Raw genomic sequence first — 6,945 nt, forward strand, 5'->3', positions numbered from 1 at the left:
GTTCATAAATCAACAAATATGCTTGCTTAAATTTTTAAGTAAGACTCTTCTAATTAAGTTGTCTTCAATGTAATGGACTCAGTCGAGGTTATATTTCCGTTTGCCTAAAACTATACGTCACTGTTAACTTGTCCCCATTGCTGAACACATTCTTAGGATAAAAGAAAAATGGGTCTGACATTATTCCGCACCATTTTCTATGAAAGGTGAAACTTTATCCAAACAACAAAGACCGACAAATGCCGATTCACTCATCTGCGTGTATCTTTTCTTTTTTCACCCCATTTCCAATATCAAATTATAATATCGATCTTCCGTCCGCCGATGTATTACTTATATTTATAATGTCACCGCTGAATATCGATTTTTCTTCCCTATTATCGATTTGTTGTCTGATGTCAACTAAGGGTAAGCGTATATGCTGTCCTCGATGACCGAAATGTCAGAGTGAAATCGTTCACTTTCTCGGAATGACATTCTGAGAAGAATTTGCCTAATTTTTTTCTTACATGAATTGAGTGTATTCTGAAAACAATTTGACATTTAACTTTAAACGTTTTGCTTTCAATATATATTCAAAGTATTAAAATGTTATTGACTTTAAACGTTTTGCTTTCAATATATATTCAAAGTATTAAAATGTTATTGACTTTAAACGTTTTGCTTTCAATATATATTCAAAGTATTAAAATGTTATTGACTTTAAACGTTTTGCTTTCAATATATATTCAAAGTATTAAAATGTTATTGACTTTAAACGTTTTGCTTTCAATATATATTCAAAGTATTAAAATGTTATTGACTTTAAACGTTTTGCTTTCAATATATATTCAAAGTATTAAAATGTTATTGACTTTAAACGTTTTGCTTTCAATATATATTCAAAGTATTAAAATGTTATTGACTTTAAACGTTTTGCTTTCAATATATATTCAAAGTATTAAAATGTTATTGACTTTAAACGTTTTGCTTTCAATATATATTCAAAGTATTAAAATGTTATTGACTTTAAACGTTTTGCTTTCAATATATATTCAAAGTATTAAAATGTTATTGACTTTAAACGTTTTGCTTTCAATATATATTCAAAGTATTAAAATGTTATTGACTTTAAACGTTTTGCTTTCAATATAAATTCAAAGTATTAAAATGTTTTTGACTTTAAACGTTTTGCTTTCAATATATATTCAAAGTATTAAAATGTTATTGACTTTAAACGTTTTGCTTTCAATATATATTCAAAGTATTAAAATGTTATTGACTTTAAACGTTTTGCTTTCAATATATATTCAAAGTATTAAAATGTTATTGACTTTAAACGTTTTTCCAATATTGTCAAGCAAAATATTTAAAATGTATTAAAATGTTAATTTTCACCCCAAACAAGGCACATTGCCACTTTGGCTACTATCAGGGGCAACAACTAATGGGGTACAATGTAGGAGTTTTGGCAACAAGATGTCGGTTCACGTTACACTTGAACTTCTGCACGTCAGTACAGTTGAGGAAGCAGGGACCTGGAATGGAATTTCAAAGTCTAGCGGTGTGTGGGAAGAAACTACTGGAGTAGAAAGATCTTTTACATCTAGGGATCTCTACTGTGTGGGGGTGGAATTAAGCTGCCTGTGGGGTTTGTCGAGGGTATTTACGTCGTAGGGGAACAAATGCTTGCAGTTCTTCAGATCATTCACCATTAAAATAATTGCAGAACAGGCAGAGGGATGCTATATTTCGTCGATGGGACAGAGGTTAAAGCTTAGATGCCAGTTCAGGGCTTATCAGGTTGGCGACTCTCCTTTGAACCTTGTCTAGGAGCGAAAGTTTAGTAGCAGATGCACCAGTCCAAATATGACAGCAATACTCCATACATGGGCGAATGGTGCCCTTATAATGGTACAGGATACTTTCTGGTGTTAGTAGTTTTCTAGCCCGGTAGAGGGAGCCTACTTCTTCGCAGCGGCCCTGGCAATGCTTTCAATGCAATTGAATTGTTCCAACTCATGTTTCCTGTGAACGTTAGGCCAAGGAGTTTGAAAGATGTATTCTCAGATAAAGAGTCGTTTGCCATTGCTATTAATGGTAGAGAGGGTTTCTTGTAATTATTAAAGGAAACAAGTTTAGTCTGGGCGGCATTGAACGTGATCATCCATTTTTGTCCCCATTCCTCTACAGATTGGAGGTCATCCTCTAGTGTTTCTGCCATTTCTTTAGATATGTGCTTTCCTGTCGTGCCTGTTATAGATTGTGGTGTCATCAGCATATATACCCAGCTCAGAGGCAATTTTGTCAGGGAGGTCATTTATGAATATTAAGAAATAGAGACAATAGAGGTCCAAGGATAGATCCTTGGGGAACTCCCGCATTTATAGCATATTGTGTAGATGTACGACCGTCGAAGACAACCTGGATTTTTCTCTTATCTAAGAAGGATTTAATTATGTTGAGTATTCCTCCAGTGATAACGTCTGATCTAATTTCCCGAGGAGACCCTCATGCCATACCCTGTCAAAAACCTTAGATATGTCTAGAGCTACCGCTCTACCCTCCCCTGCTTTGTACAGTGAATGGCATATACGTTCAGAGATTACAGTTAGGATGTCTGCTGTAAAACGGGCTTGTCTAAATCCATATTGTTGGTCAGTCAGACGTTTTGCAGTTAGAAGTTTAGCATCTGTAAGGTAATAGACTAGAGCATGGTTAATTAAGGTCTCAAATATTTTGGCAAAAAGTGGGAGGAGGCTAATGAGGCGATAATTTAATGGGCAGTTCTTTCGCAAGAATTCTTGAATACTGGTACCACAGAAGCAGTTTTCCAACTGCCCGGAAAGCAAGATTCATTAAGGCATTTGTTGTAGAGTTTGAAGAGAACTGGAGCTACTTCGGCTGAGCACTTTTTAATAGCATAGCTGGGATGAGATCGGGTGCACATGCTTTTCAAGTGTTAAAGTTTTTTATGATGGCATGTACCTGAGCAGGGGTGATTTTAAGATCGTCTAGCGTGGCGTCTGTCCGCATATGAAAGTCAGGTAGGGGGTGGTTTAAAGGGTCCAGTATGGAGTTTCAGGCAAACCAACTGGAAAGAATGTTAGCCTTCTCGGTTGCTGAGCAAACCACCTTGTGATTGTTGGTTAGTGGGGGAATTGTTGATTGCCCATTATTTACTACACTGTTGTAGATTTTCCAGAAGTCACGAGTTCCTAAGTTTTGTGCTTCGATGCGTTTTTTAGTGGTTTCAGTAAATTCTCTCCTAGCTGTCGCTATTTCTTTCTTAACGTTACTTCTATATACGTTTGTCTGTTTGAACTGGACTTACGTCGGTTAAATCTGCGGTATGCATGCTGCCTTTGCGCAATGGCAGTTGCGCAAGTATAAGTAAACCATTGGGGAGAGTGAGGCTTGCTATAAAATTTCCGCATGGGAACATGTGCTTCAATTGCTGTTTTGAACCACTCAATAGTTTCATTTGCGCACTGTAAAGCTGGAAGAGAAAAAATATTTCCCCATGGGGCATCTCTGATAAGATCTCTGATGGCTTCCCAGTCACCCTTTTTATAATATCTCGTTGTTTTGAGCACTGACTCTTCAGTTTTGGCTCTAGAGTTTAGGGCCATTTCAACCATCATCAATGCATGATCAGCGTTCCCAAGTGGGCTGTCGGCATTCGTTATACAATGATCGGGAACTATGGTCAGAAACAGATCTAGAAGTAATGCGTGTTGTTCTTGCTTGTCAGGGAAATGAGTTAGAAACGTAACCATTTGTGACTTAAACGACTTTTCAATATTGTCTAGCAAAATATATTAAGTGTATTAAAATGTTGTTTTTTTACAAGGGAGTCACCACTTATCAAGGTCCGGAGGCCATTCGGGGATAAGGGTAACTGCGTGTACAGTAATCTATGGGATAATATCGTAGTAATCGTTTGTAATGGAGATCTGATAAAGTGTCTTACTTAAAGGAGCGGTTTATCAGGAATTTGTTTTTGTTGAACTTGAAGATATCCTAGTTGTAGTCAGGTGGGAAACCGGCAAACGGAAGAGAGTTCCACGGTCAAGCACTTCTAAGAAAGAAGCTTTGTTCATGGAATCTACATTTTGATTTAGGCACAGATAAAGAGTGGGGGAAATTATTGGCAGTGATTTCAGCTAAACCGGTGTTTTTCGTGAAAGATTGGCAAGGGGAGTCCAGAGATTGGCCCTCAGATGAGCACTTCCAATGGAAATAATGGTAAAACAAAGACAGGCTCGCAACGTCTCTTCTGTGGAAGAGAGGTCGCAAGGAAGAGAAAATGGCACCCCTCACTAAGTTACGAAGTCTATTTTTTACTCTGTCAAGGCAGGATAGGCTATTTTCGCAGCTCCTATCCAGATTTGGCAGCAGTACTCCATCCTTGAACGTACTTCGCTTTTATATAGATAGAGAGTTGCATCAGCAGTGAGATATCTACTGGAGTGGTAGAAAGATCCCACCATTTTTCCAGAGATATTGGCAACACATTTGATGTACGTGTTCCATTTCAGATCAGGAGTAAAGGTCAATCACAGAAGCCTATCAAAACATGAGCCTCCCGAAGACGAGAGCCATCCATTTCACTTGATGCCAGATGGAGATCAGAGCGTTGATGATGTAAATATAGAAGCTTGTTTTAGATGCATTAAAATGAAACCAGCTACCTCTTAACCCCAGTGTATCACGCGATCAAGATCAGAGGAGAGCGAATCAGAGAGAGAGAGAGAGCTTTGTCATTTACGGTCTTTGATGTGTTGCCGTAGATAGTCGTGCCACCAGCATAGATGTGAACGAATTATTTAAGTATGTGTTTTAAGAGATCATTGATGTAGATGATGAAGAGAGTTTTGCACAGGATGGGCCCCCGAGGGACACCAGTAGTAATATTGTTGGCTTCTGATTTCTACCCATTAACCACTACTCTTATGAGCTTATCAGAGAGAAATGATTTAATAATTGAGAAAATATTTCCAGTTATACCGTAGTTGGAAATCTTGTGAAGTAGGCCTTTATATATGCCATATATACCTTATCGAAGGCCTTTGATATGTCAAGAGTAATTGCCCTAGAAAGGAGGCCTTTGTCGAGAGATTCACTAATCGTGTAAGATATAACCGTTAGCACATCTGTTGTAGATATAGCAGAACAGAAACCATAGTGCATGTCACTAAGAAGGTTATTTCTGCTGAGGTTGTTGACTACTTCTTTATTTAATATGGATTCCAGCAACTTATTCATGACACACAGGAGACTTATTGGTCTGTACTGAGAGGGATATGACCTATCACCTGAATACAGGGCATACTGATGAGGTTTTCCAGGGTGTTGGGAATTTCCTTATGACAACGTTTAAACAGTTTTGTAAGTATGGAGGCAAGTTCTGGTTGACGTCTTTTTAACATTATAATTGGAATGCCGTCAGGGACAGTGGCTTTAGTGGAATCAAGGTTCTTGATTAGCTTGGCGACATCACGCACAGATATTTGTATGCTGCATAGCGTGTTGTCTCTTATAGGAGGAAATACTGGGAGTTGATGGCCTTAGGCGCATAAGGAAAAATTAGCTGTAAAGTTCTTAGTAAATAGTTTGGCTTTGTCTGATGCTGACAAGATGACCTCAGGTCCATTGATGATGGTTGGGATAGAATGCGCGCTCCTGTTCAGGATCCTGCTTGCTATTTGCCAAAACTGGTTGGAACCAAGCCGTTGCTCTGCTACTTTGGATTTAACGGACTGAGCATATAGCTCTCTTGCATTTTTTATTACTTTTTTACTGTAGTTCTGAAAGTAGCTTTAGTCTCAGTACATCTATTACGTTGGTAGCTATGAAAAAAGTGGTGTCTGTGCGCGATGGCAGCAGCACATTCTGGGGAGAACCATGGCTAGCTGTTTGGTTTTTGTTGGAAATTTTTAAATGGTATGAATCTGTCTATACCTTCAATTAACCATTCTGTCAGGCCTGGTACTATAGAGGACACTTCCTTTTTAAACATGGAATGCAGAGGCAGATCAGATATAAATGTACGGTAGCTATCGCAGTCAGTCATAGAGTATCGAAATATTGTACGGTGGAGGAGTACGTCTGAAGACTTATTACATTTCATTTTTATCTTAACTGATACAACCGAGTGGTCGGAAGATCCCAGAAGAGAACCTAAACATAGCTCAGGGGAGGAAAAGGTCTAGAAGGTTTGCATACTGACCGGTAGTATCTGGCACACGAGTGGGTTCGTGAACAATCTGAGTGAGGTCATAGGCAATGGAGAAATCATGACAGAACCTCCCCTCATCATCTGTCTTGTTTAAGTGTATCAGCCATTCCACATCGTGGACATTGAAGTCACCGCAGATATGAATGTTAGGCGAAGGATGAGCAGACAGGATGTGGTCAATTTTCTCTGATATACTTTTAAAGGTAGTAAGTCCGCTGTTGTGGGGGCGATAAACCACAGATGTAAATGCGGTGGTGTAAGCAAGTGCAACTTGGAAGCACATATAAAGTAAATTAGAGTCTTCTCTGGAAATATCCCTGCCACACGGAAAGCCATCTCTAATGTAGGCACATATTGCATGCCAATGGCGATCTTGGGGTCATATTTAGATATTTAATTAGAGTATCTTTTATGAACTTCTCTAGGGAAGTGGTCCGCCATATGCAAGTTTCCCTTAAGAACAATACGTCCGGTTTCATCTCCTGCAATTGGCTTTCAACGTCTGGAAGCTTGGAACGTATACCCTTAATTTTTAAGAAGGAGACATAGTAGTAGAGGTCCACGTTGGAGGATGGGGTTCTAGGTTTATACGTGTATTTTTTTCTGAAGATATTTCATGTTGAATTTTTGGGATTTGTGGAACAGGTCAACAGACTTGGTTAGACCAGGATCGGGAGGGAAAGCAAGAGAGAAAAAGACAGGATTTTTTTGTAGCACATGATAAG

Source organism: Euprymna scolopes, chromosome 16 (assembly GCF_053919585.1).
Source record: "Euprymna scolopes isolate OS-2025 chromosome 16, ASM5391958v1, whole genome shotgun sequence".
NCBI classification, from domain to species: Eukaryota; Metazoa; Mollusca; class Cephalopoda; order Sepiida; family Sepiolidae; genus Euprymna; species Euprymna scolopes.